The sequence below is a fragment of the Trachypithecus francoisi genome, unplaced genomic scaffold, assembly GCF_009764315.1.
Source record: "Trachypithecus francoisi isolate TF-2019V2 unplaced genomic scaffold, Tfra_2.0 Lachesis_group10, whole genome shotgun sequence".
Lineage (NCBI taxonomy): Eukaryota > Metazoa > Chordata > Mammalia > Primates > Cercopithecidae > Trachypithecus > Trachypithecus francoisi.
In genome coordinates this window covers 28,863,154-28,885,298 of record NW_022681455.1, presented here as the reverse complement: position 1 = coordinate 28,885,298, position 22,145 = coordinate 28,863,154, and the positions used below count along the sequence as shown (strand labels likewise).

At 45.2% G+C, this 22,145-nt stretch overlaps 1 long non-coding RNA gene and 2 other non-coding genes across 3 annotated transcripts; 2 read left to right on the top strand and 1 right to left on the bottom strand.

Moving 5' to 3' along the window:
- Window positions 1-1,079: 1,079 nt before the first annotated feature.
- Window positions 1,080-20,377, bottom strand: LOC117088675. The gene is made up of 2 exons (XR_004439272.1): window positions 20,320-20,377; window positions 1,080-1,172 (listed from the first exon to the last, which is right to left on the bottom strand). It is a non-coding gene; the product is annotated as an uncharacterized LOC117088675 (long non-coding RNA).
- Window positions 10,317-10,390, top strand: TRNAF-GAA. The gene has a single exon. It is a non-coding gene; the product is annotated as a tRNA-Phe (tRNA).
- On the top strand, window positions 11,279-11,350 carry TRNAA-UGC. Its single transcript has one exon. It is a non-coding gene; the product is annotated as a tRNA-Ala (tRNA).
- Window positions 20,378-22,145: the final 1,768 nt, after the last annotated feature.

Below are 22,145 nucleotides of genomic sequence, written 5' to 3'. Positions count from 1 at the left end.
GAGTTTCACTCTTGTTGCCCAGGCTGGAGTGCAGAGTTTCACTCTTGTTCCCCACGCTGGAGCCATCTTGGCTCACTGCAACCTACGCCTCTGGATTCAAGCAATTCTCCTGTCTCAACTCCCTGGGTAGCTGGGATTACAGACGAGTGCCACCACACCGGGCTAATATTTCTGTATTTTTAGTAGAGATGGGGTTTCACCATGTTTGCCAGGGTGGTCTTGAACTCCTGATCTCAGGTGATCCATCCACCTTGGCCTTCCAAAATGCTGCGATTACAGGAAAGAGCCACTGTGCCAGGCCCAGAAACTTATTTTCTCACAGTTCTGGAGGCTGGGAAGTCCAAGATCAAGGCACTGGCTCTGCTGTCTGGTGATGGCCTTTTTGTTGTGTCCTCACATGGCAGAAAACTGAGGGCAATAGAGAGATGAACTTCCTTTGTCAAGTCTTATTATAAGGGTACCTAATATTATTCATGTGGAAGGAACCCTCATGGCTTAATCTTCTTAAAGGCCCTATCTCTTGATAATTATCACATGGTGACACCTAAGCTTTGGAGGGGACACTTTCAAACCATAGCAAATCTGTACTCATCTGAGTATGGATTCTTTTACTCAATTTCTGTAAAAAAAAAAAATTAGATTCATTGTCGATATATTGTCACTAGTAACAGCAGTTATTTTTTATTGCTCTAGAGTATTCCATTGTCTGAATACTGTACACCATGATTGATTCATTTTACTGTCCAAGTACATTTGCAGCACCCCTAGTTTTTGGTTGAAATGTTTACTGCTGCTGTAAACATTCTGATACATGTCCTTCAAGGGAAATGCTCATGCACTTCTCTTGGGCATAAACGTAACTGTCTAGTTTTGGGTCACAGGTTTTATATATATATTTAGTTTTAGTTGATATTTTCAGATAGTTTCCCAGTGTAGATATAGCAGTTTACAGTCTCATCAGCCATGTTTGCATGTTCCAATTGCTTCACATACTCAGCAACACTTGATATTATCCACTTTTTACGTTAAATGATTCTGATGAAGAGCAGTATTATTTTGTGTGTGTGTGTGTGTTTTTGATGGTGTCTTGCTCTGCTGCCCAGGCTGGAGTGCAGTGGTATAATCTCAGCTCTCTGTAGCCTTTGCTTCCCAGGATCAAGAGATTCTCATGCCTCAGCCTCCCCCAGTAGCTGGGACTACCGGGGCACGTGGCAGTCTAAATTTTTGTATTTGTGATAGAGACCAGGTTTTGCCATGTTGGCCAGGCTTGAACTCCCGACCTCAGGAGATACAGCCGCCTTGACCTCCCAAAGTGCTGGGAGTATAGGCATGAGCCACCGTGCTCAGCTTTGTTGTGTTTTTAATTTGCATTTCCTTTTTAGCAAAAGATGTTGAGCATATTTTATATCACTCAATAGTGATTTTTTGTGAAGTGCATATTAATTTGCTCTTTCTTATTGAAGTTTGTCTTTTTCTTAGTACTTTGTAGAAGTTCTTAACATATTCCAGATAAAGATCCTTAGTAAAACATAAGTATTGAAATATCTTCCCCTAGACTGTGGCTCATCACCTTTTTTTTTTTTTTTTTGAGACAGGGTCTTGCTCTGTCACCCAGGCTGGAGTGCAGTGGCACGATCTCGGCTCACTGCAAGCTCCACCTCTCGGTTTCACACCATTCTCCTGCCTCAGCCTCCCGAGTAGCTGGGACTACAGGTGCATGCCACCGTGCCCAGCTAATTTTTTGTATTTTTAGTAGAGATGGGGTTTACACCGTGTTAGCTAGGATGGTCTTGATCTCCTGACCTCGTGTCCGACCACTTCGGCCTCCCAAAGTGCTGGGATTACAGGCATGAGCCACCACTCCCAGCCTCATCTTTTCTTAAAGAGGATGGGGCTTGAAAAACTTTGTAAGCAGATGAAAGAGAAGAAATGGACACAGACAGGTTGAAGACCCCAGAGAAAGTTCCATCTGGACATCTTACCTGTTGGCTGTGGGAGAAAATGCCCCCAGGCAGTTTGCTGGAGAGAAAAACCTCAGAATAAACTGATGGGATGAAATGTTCTAGAAGCAGAAATAGTGTGATTTGGTCTGTGATTCTCTTACATTTCTCCTAGCAGCTTTAGGGGATATAGTTTAGGGGTAAGAAATACTGAGATATGAGACAGTGGATTTTCTATCTGGCCAACTTACCATATTTTTGAAGACCTCTCAGAAATATGGCTAAAGCATCAAAAAAGATCTTCACTATGTTTCTGTAGTGAGAGAGGTGTAGCTTAGTGGTAGTGTGTCCTTGCCTTGCACAGGGTTCAAAAGCATACATATTCATCTGTTTTTCACAATTCTCGCCATTCTGTACTTTTCTCCTTTTAAAAACATGTTTTGTGTGGTCACACTAAAATAAACATATTATACTTTCCATTTCCACTCCCTGGGTCTCTGTACCACCTAAGGTGGATGTGTCAGCCCAAGATGAGTGACAGGAAGGGAATAGCGAAAATGAATTGTCTTCCTCAGGATTTCTTTAGTCGGAAGCTATAAACCCACCATCACATTAACATGCCCAATAATCCTTTGTTCCTTTTTGCCATATCATTGAAGAGTAAGACAGAAAAACAAGAGCCCAGAGAAGAGAAAAGGTTTTGAAAAGCCTAGAAATTTTTCTGTTGAATTCCCTTGGTATTCTGAGCAGTGACCATGTTGGGGAACATGTTCTTGCTGTAGCAGGATGAGCCACAGACAAAACTCCTCAGACACCGGATTAAAGAAAGAAGAGGTTTTTATTTGGCCGGGAGCATCAGCAGATGCTCTTAAGAGCCGAGCTCCCCAAAGACAGCGTTCCTGGCCCTTTTAAGGGCTTACAACTCCAAGGGGTTCCACATGAAAGGGTCATGATAGATTGAAAGCACATGTGGAAAGAGTAGGGGGTTAATCTTTTAACCTCAGGCCTGGTCATCAGTGGCACTGGCTGGTATTGCCACTAACTTAATTCCTGTTGTTTTTCAACTTTTCCTTCCTTCTCCTCTTCAGAGACAGGAGACAGTAAGAGAAATGGTTTCTCTCCTCATTCCCCCCTTTGAGAACCTCACTCACTAGTGGGAGTTCTCACTCTCATCTTCACTATCCAGGTCTTCCTGCCAGTCCAGTTCCATTGACTTCTAGAGTTACATACTCTCCTGTTTTCCAATGGGGATCAAGTAGTTCTAATGGGTTATAGCACACATCAGTCTGGTCACTTCCTGGGCTGCATACCTTGCACTGGGTGGCATTATACACACAAGTCCCTTTTAAACAAAAGACTCTTTCAACTTTTTGCCCTATCTCAGTCTGAGGAAGGTCAGTTGAAGTCCTTACTGTACAAGTCCAAAATTTAAGAAAAATGAATCCCATGATGAACTTCCTCACGCTTTGGCCATGCGTGGACCAGTCAGCTTCCGGGTGTGACTGGAGCAGAGCTTATCATCTACTTCAGAGTCACTCTGCAATGGTTGTCCAGCTTTGGTCTTGCCTCCCAGGTTTCAGGTGCTGCAGGTTTTACACAGCTGTGGTGGATCCAGGCTGGGATTCCCTCTACTTTCACAGCAGTGGGAGTGGTCAGGACGACAGTCTGGGGTCCTTTCCACTGTGGGCACAAAGAGGCTATGTTCCAGTCCTTGATCCACACTCGATCACCTGGGGAGAAAGGGTGAACTGGGGAGAAAAAGCTAACAGGGTGTCTCTCATTTACCCAGGCTGAGATTGTGTGTGTAATTTTTCCTAAAGCCTGTAGCTGTCGCTGTAACTCAACTTCACTTAACTCTCAGGGAGTGCCTAGAAGTCCCCACAATATGGGAGGGGGCCTATGATATAATATTTCCTAAGGGGAATATCGTGTTCTTTTAGAAAGGGTACGTCTAATTTTAAATAATACTATAGGGAGAGCCTGTATCCATTTTAATCTTGTTTCCTGACACACTTTCCCTAAACTATTTTTGATAGTCCGATTCATCCATTCCACCTTTCTGGAACTTTGAGGCCAGTAGGTGGCATGCCGTTTCCATGTGATCCCCAACACCTTTGCCGTCGTCTGTACCAAGTCAACCACAAATGCTGGCCCGTTATCTGAGCCGATCCATAAGGGGAATCCAAATTTAGGAATAAGATCTCAAAGAAGCACATGGGTTACTTCATGAGCTTTCTCAGTTCGTGTTGGATAAGCCTCCACACACCCAGAGTAGGTACACACAAGAACTAGTAAATACTTGTTACCTCCACACTTTGGCATCTCTGTGAATTCCACCTGGCGATCTTCAAAGGGGGTTGCTCCATAAGCTTGTATGGATGACGGAACGGCTGGACCTTGCCTGCATTGTGCTGTCGGCAGGTAACACACTGCTGCGTCACCGTTTTGGCAAGGGCTGACAAATGCAAGATGCAGAAATGTCGGCCTAACAACTTTTCAAGTGACTCCTGACCTAGATGGGTGGTTTCATGCACAGCCAGTACAACTGCAGCTCCTAGCAGCTGTGGCACAGCTACTCTCTCATCTGGTAACCAAATCCGTCTTTCCTCCATCACTTGCCCTCCCTCTGCCTGGAGAAAGTCCTTTTCTTCTTTAGAATAAGTAGGTACAAGATCAGGTGCTTGAGGGAGCAGAGGGGCTGTGACTGATGCCCGGAAGGGGGCAGATGCTGCTTTTCGAGCCTCTGATTCAGCGCGGGAATTCCCCAGACCCACCAAGGTGGAAGCTCGCTGGTGTCTTCTGCAATAAATAACTGCCACCTTGTGGGGTTTCCATATTGCTTCTAATAATTGCAAGATTTCTTGTTGATATTTTATGTCCTTTCCCCCACAGTTCAATAGGCCCTTTTCTTTATATAATGCTTCATGCACTTGAAGGGTTAAAAAGACATACTGAGAATCAGTGTAAATGTTTACAGTCTTTTTTTTTTTTTTTTTTGAGACGGAGTCTCGCTCTGTCACCCAGGCTGGAGTGCAGTGGCCGGATCTCAGCTCACTGCAAGCTCCGCCTCCCGGGTTTACGCCATTCTCCTGCCTCGGCCACCCGAGTAGCTGGGACTACAGGCGCCCGCCACCGCGCCCGGCTAGTTTTTTGTATTTTTTAGTAGAGACGGGGTTTCACCGTGTTCGCCAGGATGGTCTCGATCTCCTGACCTCGTGATCCGCCCGTCTCGGCCTCCCAAAGTGCTGGGATTACAGGCTTGAGCCACCGCGCCCGGCCAATGTTTACAGTCTTACCTTCACTGAGTTCTAAGGCCCGAATTAAAGCAATGAGTTCAGCTTTCTGGGCTGAAATGCCCCGGGGCAACGATCTGGCTTCAACAACAGTGTCCAGGGTTACCACTGCATACCCTGCACATCTCTCTCCTTGTGGGTTGACAAAGCTGCTCCCATCCATGTATAGTTCCCGGTCTACTGATGCCCAAGGCTGGTCCCGGAGGTCAGATCTGCTAGAATAAACTGAGTCCAACACTTCTACACAGTCATACTCGACAGGGCTCTCTTGATACCGGGAGTAAGGTGGCAGGGTTCAGGGTGTTACAAATTTCAATAGTTATACGGGGATTTTCACAGAGCAAACTTTGGTACTTGGTGAGTCTAGCATTTGTTAGCCAATGATGTCCTTTAGTATTCATTAAAGTCACCACAGCATAGGGGGTGTTTATGTTCAGGTTTTGCCCAAGAGTCAGCTTATCTGCTTCTTGTACTAGTAGGGCAGTTGCTGCCAAGGCCCTCAAACATGGGGGCCATCCTTTAGAAACCTCATCTAGTTGTTTGGTGAGGTAGGCCACCGGCCTCGGCCAGGGCCCTTAAAACTCCAACTGCCATCTTTTCTCTCTCTGACACATACAATGTAAAAGGCTGTGTCAGATTGGGTAGCCCCAGGGCTGGGGCTGACATAAGTTTTTCCTTTAACTCATGAAAGGCTTGCTGTTGTTGGGATCCCCATTCAAAAGTTTCCCAGTCCCCCCTCTTTGTGACCTCATACGAAGGCTTGGCTAATACTGCAAGTTTGGGATCCACACTCTGCAAAACCTTACAGCTCCTAAGAATTCTCTCACTTGCCTTTTGGTCTTAGGCTCGGGTAGATTGCAAATGACCTGTTTTCTTTCTGATCCCAGGCTGCGCTCCCCCTGTGGGATAGTAAATCCCAAGTAATGTACCTGCTGTCGGCAGATCTGAGGTTTTTTCTTGGACACCTGATACCCACAGTCTTCCAGGTGCTGGAGTAGGGCATCCGTTTCCTTGGCGCACCCGACTGCCGTGGGGTGTCCCAGCAGAAGGTCATCAACGTACCGGAGCAACATGCAGCCTAAGTCTCTGGTGGGAAACTTCTGGAGGTCTCGAGCCAATGCCTCCCCAAAGATGGTGGGGGAGTTCTTGAACCGTTGGGGCAGCTGGGTCCAAGTGTACTGAGTCAGTGACACCTGACTCTGGATCTTCCCACTGAAAGGCAAACAGTTTCTGACTCTCAAGGGCTAATCTGATGCTAAAGAAAGCATCTTTCAGGTCCAAGCAGGTGAACCAGTCCTTACTCCCGGTATCAAGAGAGCCCTGTCGAGCATGACTGCGTAGAAGTGTTGGACTCAGTTTATTCTAGCAGACCTGACCTCCAGGACCAGCCTTGGGCATCAGTAGACTGGGAACTATACATGGATGGGAGCAGCTTTGTCAACCCACAAGGAGAGAGATGTGGAGGGTATGCAGTGGTAACCCTGGACACTGTTGTTGAAGCCAGATCGTTGCCCCGGGGCATTTCAGCCCAGAAAGCTGAACTCATTGCTTTAATTCGGGCCTTAGAACTCAGTGAAGGTAAGACTGTAAACATTTACAGTCCTCAGCTGGCAGCAACCCCAACAATGTGTACGGGTTAGGTACTGTTGGATGTGAAGTCACTGTAGCTTGATTAACTAAATGCAAATCCTGTACCGGCCTGTAGTCCTTGGTCCCTGGCTTGGGAACAGGCAGGAGGGGAGTGTTCCATGGAGACTGACAAGGAACTATAATTCCAAAGGTTCTTAGGTGCTTGAGGTGGACCTGGATACCTTCAAGAGCTTCTCTTGGGACCGGGTACTATTTTTGCCTAACTGGCTGGGCCCCAGGCTTAACTTCCATAAGTACAGGGACTTGGTTGACTGCCAACCCTGGAGGGTTGTCTTGTGACCACATTTTTGGCCACCGCTTTGCTAGAGCTGCTCTTATATCTTGGCCTGGCTCACCTAAGAAAGTCTCCATTCCTCCTCTCGGGGGACCGTAAGGGTCATAATGACTCCTGTTCCGGGTAACTTTAGCAACAAATAGCCGTGTTCTGTAAAAGAGATGGTGGCTCTCAACTTGTTAAGCAAGTCCCTTCCCAACAAGAGCAAGGGACAGTCAGGCATGTACAAAAACTGATGAATCACTTTATGTCCTCCTACAGTACAAGTCCAGTGCAAGCAGCAAGCTTGCTTTGCTGAAACCCCTGTGAATCCGATTGTCAATAGTCTTTTTGGATAACGGGGTGAATGGGGCAGTTACTACCAAATGTTCAGCACTGGTATCAACAAGAAAATCAATGTCTTTACCCTCGACTGTCATTCTGACCATAGGCTCTTTGGGGGCACTTGAGCCCGGTCCCCCTCAGTCCAAGAACCCTTCTGCCAGGTTGAGCAGGGTCCCTTCCTCCTTGTCTGGGGCCTCCTGCTCTGAGTCACCTTGTTTTCCTTTTAGCTGAGGGTATTTGTTCTTCCAATGTCCTATTTCTTTACAATAAGCACACCGGTTATGCTGCAAACTCTGACAGCCAGGCTGAGTTTCTTTCCCAGGCCCCCCCTTCCCTTGCCTCTTTGAGGGGACCCCTCTGATTGCTGTAGCTAACAGGTCAGCGTTTTGCCGGGCCTGACATTCATCCTCTTTGCAGTTTTCCTTACGGCTTACTGCATCCCTGTTTACTAACACCTGGTTAGCTATTTCTAATAACTGTGATATATTCATCCCTGCAAACCCAGCCTGTTTCTGCAGTTTTCCTCTAATGTCTTCTGCGCTTTGACTAACTAAAGCCATGTTAATCATGTGCTGATTTTCAGGGCTATTGGGATCAAACGATGGGCCTCACACAGTCTCTGGTAGAATTGTGCTGGATTTTCTTCTATTCCCTGAATGACCTCAGAGACTTTGTTAACGTTTGTGGCCTTCTGGGCTCCCCTCTTTAATCCTTCCAAGAGAGCTTCCCTGTATCGGTTTAGCCTTTCCACATCCTCTCTTTCATTTGGGTCCCACTGGGGTCAGTTGGTTCCTGGTAACTAGGTCTTTACATACTCTTGGGGGTTTTGTTAATCAGCCACTTAGTTGCTGCTTGGAGCACTCTCCGCCTTTCATCTGTGTTAAAGAGGAGCATGATCAACTGGTAGCAATCAGCCCAGGTGGGGTTGTGGGCCTGGATAATAGTTTGGAGCAAATCAATTAGAGCTTGTGACTTTTCAGTATAGGACAGGGTACCAGTTGAGAAGGTCAGCAGAGGTGAAGGGCTGATACACAAAAACATGCCTCTCCACCATGTGATCATCCTCATCTAGCCTAGTATACCGCTGCTCTTTCAGGGGCATTTGTATCCCAGTTTTGGGTAGTAAATGAGCTGCCAAGGGAGGGGTTTCTGCCAAGTCTTCACCTCCTCTCTTGTCTACTCTAGGTGGCCTAGGGATATGTATGTCTTGTGGAGGGTCAAGCACTGTGGGCTCAAGAGTGGGGAGCTTCTCTCCCTAGTAAGGGGAGGGCATCACTGGGATCACTGGCGCCATCTCCTGCAATGGATCTTCTGATGTTGGGTCGAACAGAGCTTCAGGAGTTGATTTCCCTTGGCAGGTGGAGCGGGATCCTTTCTTGGCTATCTGTCCCTTTGCTACTAGGACAGCTGCTGCTTGCCCTCTTAGCCACCGTGGGGGGGTCTAGCACCAGCTGTAACCAAGTATCTATGTATGGGAACTGGTCTGAGTATCCTGCCTTACCAGTTACCTTGTGCCATACTTTAGAAACAAAGGGACCTGTCCAAACTTCCTTCTTATGGCCAACCCACTTCTAATGTTGGCCAATCGATTTCACACGAAGTTCTAAGTTTTCCTGGTGTCATAGTAACCCCATAGTCTCCACTAAATCCTTCCTTGAAATTTTGCAACACAGTTCCTAGTGGAGTAGGCTTTGTGTCTGACCCATGTTTCCATGACACAAAACACCACACTCACACCACACGCACAACACAGAACAAAGAAGGCATTAAAAGGTCACACACACACACACACTCTTTTAGTTTACACCAAACCAGAATCAAAACCAAAATCAGAGTATCCAGAAATCCAAGCCAAGTCAAAACCAAATCCAAAGTATCAAGCAATTCAAGTCAAGTCAAAGCCAAAGTGCCGGTTCAGGCAAGCCGTGGGTGATCTGGTGATCCACTCAAATGGAGTGGGCAAGTTCCAAAGACTAGTCATACCACCTTTCAGATGTCCAGACTTAAAGGGCCAGTTCCTTCCCCATGTTCAACCACTGTGTTGATCCTCTATGGGGCCTGCTGTGCACTGCTCTGAGGAGGCATTCCACCGGGGCAATTGCCTACCCAGGAGCGCTCTCAGGATCCCCGTCGCTCAAGCTGGCCAGAGTACCCTGCAGGGATGTTCCACAGGGCAGGCCTAAGTGGCCTAAAGGGCTGCCTCGACCGCGTGTTAATCACCTGGATTCCCGGTCAGTGAACCAACAAATGTAGCAGGACGGGTCACAGACAAAACTCCTCAGACACCGGATTAAAGAAGGAAGAGGTTTTTATTCCGCCGGGAGCGTTGGCAAACTCGTCTTAAGAGCCGAGCTCCCCGAAGACGGAGTTCCTGGCCCTTTTAAGGACTTACAACTCCAAGGGGTTCTACGTGAAAGGGTCGTGATAGATTGAGAGCACATGTGGTTAGAGTAGGGGATTAATCTTTTAACCTCAGGCCTGGTCATCAGTGGCACTGGTGGGTCTTGCCACTGACTTTTTCCTGTTGTTTTTCAACTTTTTTTTCCTCCTCCTCTTCAGAGACAGGAGACAGTAAGAGAAATGGTTCTCTCCTCATTGCTTTGCTCTATTCTTCACCTTTGCCTTTTCTTTCCCCGGCTTTTGCTAAACCATTCATTGTCCTTAAAATTGGGTCCTATTTTCAGACATAAATTGGAGCAGAATCTATATTTTGGGGGTGAAGGGGTGAGTGAATGACAGGGGATATTGAAGACAACAGAACTGGAAGATATACTGACCCTACAAATGACAGTTTTTATACTTTGAAGAAAGAGCTAAAAGAGTAGGCTCAGAGCAGCCAAAATAGCTCAGTTTGGGAGAGCATTAGACTGAAGATCTAAAGGTCCCTGGTTCAATCCCGGGTTTTGGCAGGCTTCTTTTTTCAGTTTTAGTTTTGCCTAATGGAACCCTTATTTTTATTTATTTATTTATTTTTCCTCGGAGTTTCACTCCTGTTGCCCAGGATGGAATGCAATGGAGCAAACTCAGCTCACTGCCACCTCTGCCTCCTGGGTTCAAGCTATTCTCCTGCCTCAGCCTCCCGAGTAGCTGGGATTACAGGCAGGCACCACCACACCTGGCTAATTTTGTATTTTTAGTACAGACGGACTTTCTCCATGTTGGTCAGGCTGGTCTCAAACTCCCGACCTCAGGTGATCCCCCAGCCTCGGCCTCCCAAAGGTCTGGGATTACAGGCGTAGCCACAGCGCCCGGCTAATACAACCCTTATACAACACTTGCATGCCAATCCCAGAAGGGTGTATAGAACTCCAATTTTTTGCTGTTGAAAATCCGATAAAGGTAATACACACACACACACACACACATATGAGTGTGTATATACATATATATGCATGCATATATGCATCACTCTCTCCTTTGGTTTCATATTCCACTGAAGTCTTCCATGAAGCGCTGACATTAAATAAATTATTTAAAGTCTTAAACCTAGGAAGTGATTTTGTTGTTTTTCTTTTCTTTTTTTTTTTTTTTTGAGTTTTCCTCTGACGCCCAGGCTGGAGTGCCCTGGAGTGTTCTCGGCTCACTGCAACCTCCGCCCTCCCGGGTTCAAGGATTCTCCTGCCTCAGTAGCTGGGATTACAGGCGCCTTCCATTTCATGTCGTATACAGTATTCTAAATAATTTATATCCCCTGTTAGTACCGAGGATCTTCTACTCATAGCGGCTGCAGACGCTCCATAATACTCAGAAAAAGAAAGCTACCTCCTGAAAAATATTACAAGAAGCTCTTCCAGGAAGGGGGTGTAGCTCAGTGGTAGAGCGCATGCTTTGCATGTATGAGGCCCCGGGTTCGATCCCCAGCACCTCCAAACACTGGTTTTGCTATGGCAGTGCTCAAACCTAATTCTCAAGCAACATTAGACTCCGAATTCTCAAGCAACATAGACTTCTGCCTCCGCACCTTTTTCTATCCTATTTCTGCACATGTAGAGAGTAAAGACGTAACCCAATGGGTTCCTTCATTTATAACCAATCTCTATGCTGTGAGCTTCGACATCGCGGAAGGCGATTGCGACGGCCGAAGGAAGGTGAAAACGAAATGAGGAAGAAAGAATGGGATCCCAATAGGGTCTCTTGAACCCAAACAAAAGCGTGCACATCCACGGGCGGTTCACATTCGCTCTCATTTTGTACTATGATTAAAGAGAAGGAAAGACAAAGAAGAAGAAGGGAGAAAAAGGCCCCCTGGCCTTTTTTTTTTTTTTTTTTTTTTTTTGAAACCGAGTCTCTCTCTGTAGCCCAGGCTGCAGTGCAGTGGTGCGATCTCCGCTCACTGCAACCTCTGCCTCCCGGGTTCGAGCGATTCTGCTGCCTCAGCAGCTGGGATTACAGGCGCGTGCCATCATGCCTGGGTAATTTTTGTATTTTTAGTAGAGACGGGGTTACACCATGTTGGCCACACTGGTCTCGAACTCCAGACCTCAGATGATCCACCCGCCACAGTTTCCCAAAATGCTAGGATTACAGGCGTGAGCCACCGCTCCCAGCATCATCTTTTTTTAACATTAGTTTTGTTTTCTGGGCCAAAGAACAGAGCGAAAGCATCTATCCACTGATTTCTCCTACAGTCTCTCCCTGTCAACCTGCGCAGAGAGCACAGCCACAAGTGTGATCCCATACAGAGACAAGGACTGCTGTGGCTCTCCAGCAGCTTGAGATGGGAGTGGAAGGATGCTGGATGGCCGAACGAAGACTGTCGGGGAATTAGAGGCGTTCCACATGCGAGGAGCAGAAACCAATATGGATCAACATTCCGTACTGATATTCCGTACAATTGATTCATTTTCCTGTATTTCTTCAGCCGTTCCATTTCCTCGTTAAAATAAAACATTGCCTGGAAACCTCTGTTAACGGCCAACGGAGGACTCATATGAAAAAGTAGGAAAAGTTTTTCTGTCACAGTGGAAAATAGACGCAGAGTAAAAAGTGAGTGGATTGCAGATGTGTTGAGCACTTCCTCAGGTAAAAACAAAACAAAACAAAATTTTTTTTGTTCTTTCTCATCAATCCCATCACATCTGCATTGTATGACCAGGGAACTCCCAGGTATCCTATCCACTGATGATACCTTTTAGAGGTTTCCAATGCTGTATGTTTCAAAATTGCTGTCCTCTGTGTATAGGTTTGCTGTTGAATCAAAGCATCTTTGAGAGGCAACAGAGTATGATGTTTGTCACCATCCACCAGTCTAACACTCTATCAGGCTGGGATGTCCTTACTTCTTGATTCTTTTATCCGGTAAAAATATCCATAACCAGCTTCCAGGAGGGATACTGTCTTGTGAAACCTGCTTAGCTGAGGATTGGCTGTGTGCCCCCAGGCCAATCATATGTTTGTTTTAAGATGCATTTTCTGGAGAGGTAATGAAGACATGCCATATATTTTCTTTTCATTTCTTGCTATCTACTGGTTCTCTCGAGGCACTTTAAGGAAACAGTGTCATATTTGCCACAAAGGATGCTGCACAGGAGAGCAAGGGGTGAGGGATTAGGGTGCTACCAGTGGAATGCCAAATTCCAGCCCCAACCTCAGATCTACAGAATCAGAATTGATAAGAGTGGGGCCCAGCTGCCCTTGTTGGATAAGCCCTCAAGTGACTCTGATGCTAAAGTTTGAGAAGCACTGCTCTAGGAGTTTCAGAAGGAGGTCCCAGGGCCAGATGTTTGCTAAGGAGAAAGAGTTGCTCCCGGGGTTCCCTGCCTATTTTCAATAAAAAACTCAGACCACATAGGAAAGCCAGTGAGGTTTATATTTGCCTTACATCAGGGATGAGAGTGAATTTGTTGTCTGTTTGAGACCTTCAATATTTTAGATGACTGGAGATCACACATAAGAGCCTTTGATTTTCCTGTAGAAGAACTCACAGGGGTTCTTTAGAGCCAGAAGACTATTTCCAGCCAAAATACCTGGAGCCCTCTCGAGCTCTTCTGGCCTTTCAATTTGAAACCCGGGCTTGGAAGTTTCTAAGCTCTAAGGAAGACACTAATCACTCTTTCTCCATCCTCAGGGTTGGGATTCACCCTCCTGTCTCTCCAGCTCCCACCAATTCTGCCAATGTTCTGATCTAAGATCAAGTTGTTAAAACCCAGTCTATGTGGCTGAGGGTGGTGGCTCACGCCTGTAGTCCCAGCACTTTGGGAGGCCAAGTCGGGTGAATCACGAAGTCAAGAGATTAAGACCATCCTGGCCAACATGGTGAAACCCATCTCTACCAAAAATACAAAAATTAGCTGGGCATGGTGGCCAGGGAGGCTGAAGCAGGAGAATAAAAAACTAGCTTGGCATGGTGGCTGCGCCTGTAGTTCCAGCTGCGGGGGAGCTGAGGCAGGAGAATCCTCTGAACCCGGGAAGCGGAGATTACAGTGAGCCGAGATCGCGCCACTGCACACACGAGACTCCATCAAAAACAAAAAACAAAAACAAACAAAAAAGCGCAGTCTAATGCATAAAATGTAATTAAAATATCTTCGCAGCATTAAGTAGAGAATTCCTTGTTGTTAGCAGACTGTTTCTCTTCCTCCTTGGAAGATGTTCTCTGTCCACCTTCTGCGTTTTCACATTTGTCTCTACCTTTCCACACCTAAGCCAGCGCTTTATTTCCACTTATCTCGTGTAGGGATACTCTTTTGTGTGGTGACCTTGACTTTCCCCACTCTTCTTGCTTCCAAGAGTTGGGTGTAGGCAAGGTAGGAGCCCACTGCCAAAGTGTGGGTGATATTCTCCAGGAAGAAACCTAAATTTCAGAGGCTTGCTGATGTGGAAGAAAGCCTAGGTTATTCGATTCATAGAGCTTCGCACTGCTAGGTAGGTTGAAATCTGGACACCCTGAATTCCTTAGGAACAAGGTAGAAGTGCTTCTGAAAACCAATTTAAGTTTAAAATATACTGAGGCTCCCTGACATTTCTTGTTTTTCACGACATATTCCAAGCTCAAGAAGCTATTCTCTCTCTCTCTCTCTCAAATACGAAAACAGAACACACTCTCCTACTTATAACAAAGGGGCTTAAGCAGGAGGGTCTCTTCCTGGTTCAACACTCTCCCCCTCGCGAGCAGTAGGGATTGGAAATAGCCGGCTTCTCTGTCGTTTCCTCGGAAGCCACCAGTACCACCCGCCTGTACGAAAACTCAAGAGTACCCGTGATCCCCAGTGTCCGAGCCAGTAAAGGAGCTACCAGGCATTCTCAACGCCGCGACTACCTTAAGCAAAACGAGAGAGATCTTGCGGGAAAGTGTTTTCAGTTCACTTCTCCTACTGGGAATGAGCCCTCTCGCTCATCGCGGACACCGAGGAAACGCAGTGGAGATGGGCACCCGGGCTGCCCAGATCCTCTGGCAGCCTCAGGCGCTCGTCCTCTTCGCTCCGCCTCCGCCGCCGCAGGTGCGCACCCCAACGCGTCCCTGCTTCCCTCCTCGCGCTCTTTTCGCAGGTGGTCCTCGTTCTCCTCTCCTTCCGTGGTTTCTTGAGTCTCAGAACTGGAGCCACAGCGTCCCCAAGATGAAATCCATGCTGAGTTTCAGCCACGGTGCCGGCCCAGGGGCTGGCGAGGGTAAGGACGGTCAGCGACCCACGCTCCTGGGTTTTCATTTCTAAGAGCTGGGATTTCCACTTTCTCACCTCCTCACCTGGACCTAAATCCCCCCAGGCGGTACTGACCCTTCTGTTTTTGTATCCACCTACTTTACTCTCCGTGTGACAGCCCTTGAAGGCAGAAGGAAAAGAATATGTAAGAAGTGAGAAGTTAAAAAATAGTTTTAGTTTGAAAGTATTTCAAGCCTACAGAAAACTTGTAAAAGTAATACAAAGAACTACCATACACTCGTTACACAGATTTAGCAATTTCAAATACTTTACATTGATTCTTCTTTCTTTATCTATCTCTACAAATATGAACACACACACACGTTATTTTTCCCGATCGGTTTTTTATAGTTTGCGTATATCATGTATTTTTATCTCTGGTAATTCAATGTGTACTTCCTACGAAAAAGAACATTCTCTTGTAAACCACAGTTAATTTTCAAACTCAAAAAATTAAACATTAATACAAAACTATTATTTAATATACACTCTATGTCTAAATTTCGCCATGAATTCCAACATATCTTTTCTTGTTTCTTTTTTTTTTTTTTTTCTTGAGACGGAGTCTCACTCTGTCGCCCAAGCTGGAGTGCAGTGGCCAGATCTCAGCTCACTGCAAGCTCCGCCTCCCGGGTTTACGCCATTCTCCTGCCTCAGCCTCCCGAGTAGCTGGGACTACAGGCGCCCGCCACCTCGCCCGGCTAGTTTTTTGTATTTTTTAGTAGAGACGGGGTTTCACCGTGTTAGCCAGGATGGTCTCGATCTCCTGACCTTGTGATCCGCCCGCCTCGGCCTCCCAAAGTGCTGGGATTACAGGCTTGAGCCACCGGGCCCGGCCTTCTTGTTTCTTTAGTATCCTTTGATCTGAAGTGGTTTCCCAACCTTTCTTTTGTATTTTATCACATTGATTTTGAAGAATTCAAGCCAGTTGTCAGTAGAATGTTCTTTAGTTTGAGTTTTCTGATGTTTCCTCAGGATTAGATTCAGGTTATGTACATTTGGCGAGAATATAACATAAGATATGTTGTGTTTTTAGTACATCGCATAAGGATTTTTTTCCCCCATTTTTGGTGATGTTAACTAAATGTAAAGTCATAATTTCCTCCCCATGTAACTAGTATGTAATCTGTAAGGAAATATTTGAGGACATGCAAATATTCCATTTTCATCAAAGTTTTACTCATAATTTTATGGATTGATTGATGAATTTTACCTTAATCGATCATTACTGTATTGGTATCACGATATTTTAAATTTATCATTTCTTCCACATTTATTAGTTGGTATACCGTGGTGCAGTAACATGTCCCCTGTTCCCCCGCTTTCCTCTTCAGTAATTTATTTACTACTAGTAATAACTCAATCTTTTTTATCCAATGGATCGAAATATTATTATTATTATTATTATTTTATTTTTGAAACAGGGTTTCACTCTGTCACCCAGGGTGGAGTGCAGTGGCGCGATCTCGGCCTACTTCAGCCTCTGCCTCTATGTTCAAGGGACTCTCCCTTTAGCCTCCCCAGTAGCTGGGACTACAGGCCGTGCCCCCATACCCAGCTGATTTTTGTATTTTTTGTAGGCACTGGATTTTGCCATGTTGCCCAAACTGGTCTCAAACTGCTGGGCTCAAGCTATCAGCCTGCCTCATCCTCCCACAGTGTTGGGATTAGAGGCCTGAGCCACCATGCCTCGATGTTCTTTAAAAATTAACATCAATACTCAAAATATCCCCAGGTCATGTATCCTTTTTCTTTTTCTTTTTCTTTTTAAGACGGAGTCTGGCTCTGTCGCCCAGGCTGGAGTGCAGTGGGGCGATCTTGGCTCACTGCAAGCTCCACCTCCTGAGTTCAGGCCATTCTCCTGCCTCAGCCTCCCTAGTAGCTGGGACTACAGGCGTCCGGCACTACGCCCGGCTAAGTTTTTGTATTTTTAGTAGAGACGGAATTTCACCGTGCTAGGCAGGATGGTCTCGATATTCTGACTTCGTGATCCGCCCGCCTCGGCCTCCCAAAGTGCTGGGATTACAGGCATGAGCCACCGTGCCCGGCCTGTCATGCATCCTTTTAAAATATGCCTACATTGGCCGGGTGCGGTGGCTCATGCCTGCAATCCCAGCACTTTGAGAGGCCAAGGCGGGTGGATCACCTGAGGCCAGGAGTTGGAAACCTGCCTGGCCGACATGGTGAAACCCTGTCTCTACTAAAAATACAAAAATTAGCTGGGCGTGGTGGCACGTGCCTGTAATCCCAGCTACTTGGGAGGCTGAGGCAGGAGAATCGCTTGAACTCAGGAGGTGGAGGCTGCAGTGAGCCGTGAGCCGAGATTGCACCACTGCACTCCAGCCTGGGCGACACAGCAAGACACCTTCTGGGGGTTGGGGTTGGAGGGGGGTGAATTATACAGTGAAACTTTCTTGAAACTGAAGTGTCTGGTTTTTTTTTTTTAAGTTTTTATATCACAAATTGAATTCCCTTAGTAGTTACAAGGTTACAGAAAAATATATTTCTTTTTTTTTTTTTTTGAGGCGGAGTCTCGCTCTGTCGCCGGGACTGGAGTGCAGTGGCCAGATCTCAGCTCACTGCAAGCTCCGCCTTCCAGGTTCACGCCATTCTCCTGCCTCAGCCTCCCGAGTAGCTGAGACTACAGGCGCCCGCCACCTCGCCCGGCTAGTTTTTGTATTTTTAGTAGAGACGGGGTTTCACCGTGTTAGCCAGGATGGTCTCGATCTCCTGACCTCGTGATCCGCCTGTCTCGGCCTCCCAAAGTGCTGGGATTACAGGCTTGAGCCACCGCGCCCGGCCAGAAAAATATATTTCATATTGAGGGAGTTGTGGTAGTTAGTGATTTTCAAGGAATTAGTCCATCTCATCTAAGTTTTCAAATTTGTGTGTAAAGTGTTGTTCATAGTATTCCTTTACCCTTTGGATGTCAGCAGAGTCTGTAGTGATATACTCCTCTTTTTTTTCTTGATATTGTAATTTGTGTCATCTCTCTTCTTAAAAATTCTTAGTCCTCCGAGAGGACTTCTTTTATTGATCTTTTAAAGAAACTAACTTTTTGCTTGTTTTTCCATTTTTTGTGTGTGTTCAGTTCCATTTATTTCTGCTCATTTGCTTTCTCCTATTTGCTTTGGGTTACTTTGCCCTTTTCCCCACCTGAGTTCTTCAAGTAAGAGCTTAAAGGACTGATTTGATACTTTTTTCTTTTCTCTTTTTTTTTGGCCAGGTTAGTCTCCAACTCCTGACCTCCTAATCCACACGCCTCGGCCTCCCAAAGTGCTGGGATTACAGGTGTGAGCAACCGCGCTGACTTTTTCTTTTCTAATGTATGCAAGTAGTGCTGTAAATTTCTCTCTCAGAGCTCCTTTAAGTCGTCTTGGACATTTTGATACATTGTGTTTTCATTTTTATTCAGGTTAATTTATTTTTTGATCTCTTCTAAGGCTTTCTCTTTGTCCTATGGACTGTTTAGTAGTGTGTTTTTCATTTTCCAAGTGTTTGGATATTTTTGTTGTCTTTCTGTGACTGATTTTTAGTTTGATTTCATTGTGGTTAGGGATCATACCGTATCAGTCACTTCTTTTAAATTTGTTGAGGCCCAAGATATGTTCTATCTTGATCTATGTTCTGTATGAATTTGAAATGAATGTGTGTTCTGCTTTTCTTGTGTGGACTGTTCTATACATGGTGGCTGAATTCTGCTGGCTGAAGATGATTTGGGGTTCTTCAATATCCTTGCAGATTTTCAGTTTATTTGTTCTTTTATTATGAAGGAAGTGAAGTCTCCAATGTAACTGAATTTGTCGATTTTTTCAGTTCTATCATTTTTTTCTTTTTTTAAAAAAAATTTATTTATGTATTACGTTTATTTATTTATTTATTTATTTATGAGTCAGAGTCTCGCTCTGTCACCCAGGCTGGAGTGTAGTGGCACCATCTCAGCTCACTGCAACCTCCACCTCCCAGGTTCAAGCAGTTCTGGAGCCTCAGCCTCCCTAGTAGCTGGGACTGCAGGCGCACATCACCGCGCCACCATGCCCGGCTAATGTTTGTATTTTTGGTATAGACGGTGTCACCATGTTGGCTAGGCTGGTTTCCAACTCCTGGCCTCAGGTGATCTGCCCACCTCGGCCTCCCAAAATGCTGAGATTACAGGCCTGAGCCACTGCGCCCTGCCTGTTTTTTTGTTTGCTTGTTTTTTTGTTTTTGAGACGGAGTCTCACTTTGTTGCCCAGGCTGGAGTGCAGTGACACGACCTCGGCTCACTGCAACCTCCGCCTCCCAGGTTCAAGTGATTCTCCTGCCTCAGCCTCCCGAGTAGCTGGGACTACAGGCGCGCACCACCACGCCCAGCTTTATTTTATGTTATTTTATTTTATTTTATTTTTGCATTTTTAGTAGAAATGGGGTTTCACCATATTGGTCAGGATTGTCTCGATCTCCAGACCTTGTGATCCACCCGCCTCGGCCTCCCAAAGTGCTGGGATTACAGGCGTGAGCCGCCACGCCCGGTCCTTTTTTTTTTTCGTTACATATGTTGCAGGTCTGCTGTTTGGTGTATACATATTTAGGATTGTTATGCCTTCTTGGTGAATTTTCTTTGTTCTGAAGTTTATATTAATATAGTCACTTTTGCTGTCTTTTTATTAACGTTCGCATGTAATATATTTTTATTCCCTTAACTTCAGACTGCTTGTATAATTATATTTGAAATGCATTTCTTTTAGACGGTGTATAGTTGGATTACGTTTTCTAATCTATTCTGTCAATCTCTCCCTCCCTCCATTCCTTTTTTCCTTTTGCCTCCTCTCTCTTTCCTTCCTTTCTCTCTCTCGCTCCTTCCTTCTTTCCTCCTTCCTTTCTTTTCTGTCTTCCTTTATTTTCTTTCTATTTTTAATAGACGGTATCTTGTTTTGTTGACCAGACTGGAGTGCAGTGGCTATTCACCAGGGCAATCATAGAGCACTGGAGCTTTCAACTTTTGACCTCAAGCTGTTTTCCTGCCTCCTCCTCAGCCTCCTGAGTAGCTGTAGCTGGGACTATAGATGCAAGCCACCACGCCTGGCTCATGTTTTTGTGTGTTGTGTGTGTGTGTGTGTGTGTGTGTGTGTTTTAACTCATCCTTTTTTTTTTTTTTTTTTTTGAGATGGAGTCTCGCTGTGTCGCCCAGGCCTTCTGGGTTCACACGATTCTCCTACCTCAGCCTCCTGAGTGGCTGGGACTACAGATGCCCGCCACCAAACCCGGCTAATTTTTTTGTATTTTTAGTAGAGACAGGGTTTCACCGTGTTAGCCAGGATGGTCTCAATCTGCTGACCTTGTGATCTGCCCCCCTTGGCCTCCCAAAGTGCTGGGATTACAGGCATGAGCCACCATGCCTGGCCGAACTCATCCTTCTTTTAAAGCAGCTAAATAAAAATCATGCCTGGATGTCTGGAAATGTCAGTAAACATCAAATATCTTGCTGCCATGAAGTGCCAAACAATTCTTTTTTAGTATCTAAAAAAGTGTCCCTCCTCTCAGAAGAAGACAAATAGTTCACAGATGTCTAAGACGTTTTAACTGTAGTGAAAGAGTAGCCATTTTCTCTGCTGTTTCCTGTCTATCTAATCACTTCTGGTTTTATTTTCAAGGCATTAATCAAAATTTCTGGCCTACTGATGGCCCTATTTAAATGGTTTCCAGGGATGTTATAGTTTCCAACCCTACCTTTCCTAAAGATTAATAAAGAGAGAAGGGAGTTCTGTTTGTTAACTTCACTGTTTCTTTTCCTTCTTCCCTTCCTTCCATTCTTTCTCTTTTTCTCCTCTCTCTCTTTTTGCTTCTTTTCTCCAAAAAAGAACAACTTCACCATTTCTTTCCCTACCGCAGCAGCCCCTCATCACCTCCTGACTCTGAGAAAGAAATTCTCTCTTTCAGATGTCTTTAGTTGATTGACTCACAAGCAAGGAGTGTGACAAGGAAGATAGAATAAAACACCTTCTACGTTCTAATACAAATTGAGAAATTTGTATCTTTGTCTCTGCCTAGCAACATTTAAAATGAAATGGGAACCATCTGAGAAGCGTATATTGTTCAAATCTTGGAATAATTTCTGATTTTCCTCAATAACCAATCAACAACACTGGAATACATATCATATGTATGTATTGTATAGTGTATATACATATATATATCAGACACAGATTATTTCTCTAAGTTATTTGATAATGATTTTCAAGGTGAATTGTGTTGGCCTCTGCATTTCTCTCTCATACAGGGAGGTAATTCGTGTTCATTCACTTACAATTATTTGTTGCTTAGGATTATCCACCTAAGTAGTTCCACAAATCACTAACGTGGATCATGCACTATAGAAGCAAGTAGTATTCCTTGCCATCCAGCCGATTTCCAGCTTAAATGAAATTTTCAGACACCATGGAATTCTGTGACCTAAGGCTGATTTCAGATCAGAAGGTTAAGGCTCAAGTTCTTTTGTGTTTCTTACTTTCTTCTAACTGCTTCCTCACCCAGGTTGCAAAAGTCCTGCAAGTTTTCACCAAAAGATTCCACTACCAGTGGTTGATGATTGCTGGTGATGTGCTGGTGGTCATTTTTTCTGTTGGAGACCCACAAACTCTGAAACTTAATCCAAACTATTTAGCTACAAACATAACGACAAATAACCAATACAATGACAAATGAGGAAAAGATCTCAATCACCTCAGCTGAAATTTGGCAGGGAGAAAATTACTTCTCTGGGTTCTTTAAGGAAGTTTCTGGTCTGAAATGTCAAGCTCTCTGAACTCCAGAGTCCAAGATCCATCTAGGGTAAAAGCTGTTTTTTTGTTTGTTTGTTTGTTTTTGCTTTTTAAGTAAATAAAAATAATGAGCTTTTATTCTCCCAATCCCAATGGATCCTTTTCTATCTCACTGTACTTACTCTCCAGGAATAACTTCCTTCTTAGCTACTGAACAACCCATAACTCCAGATTAGAACTCTTTGCACAATTTCTAATTCTGATATCACAGTGCTAAGCAGAAA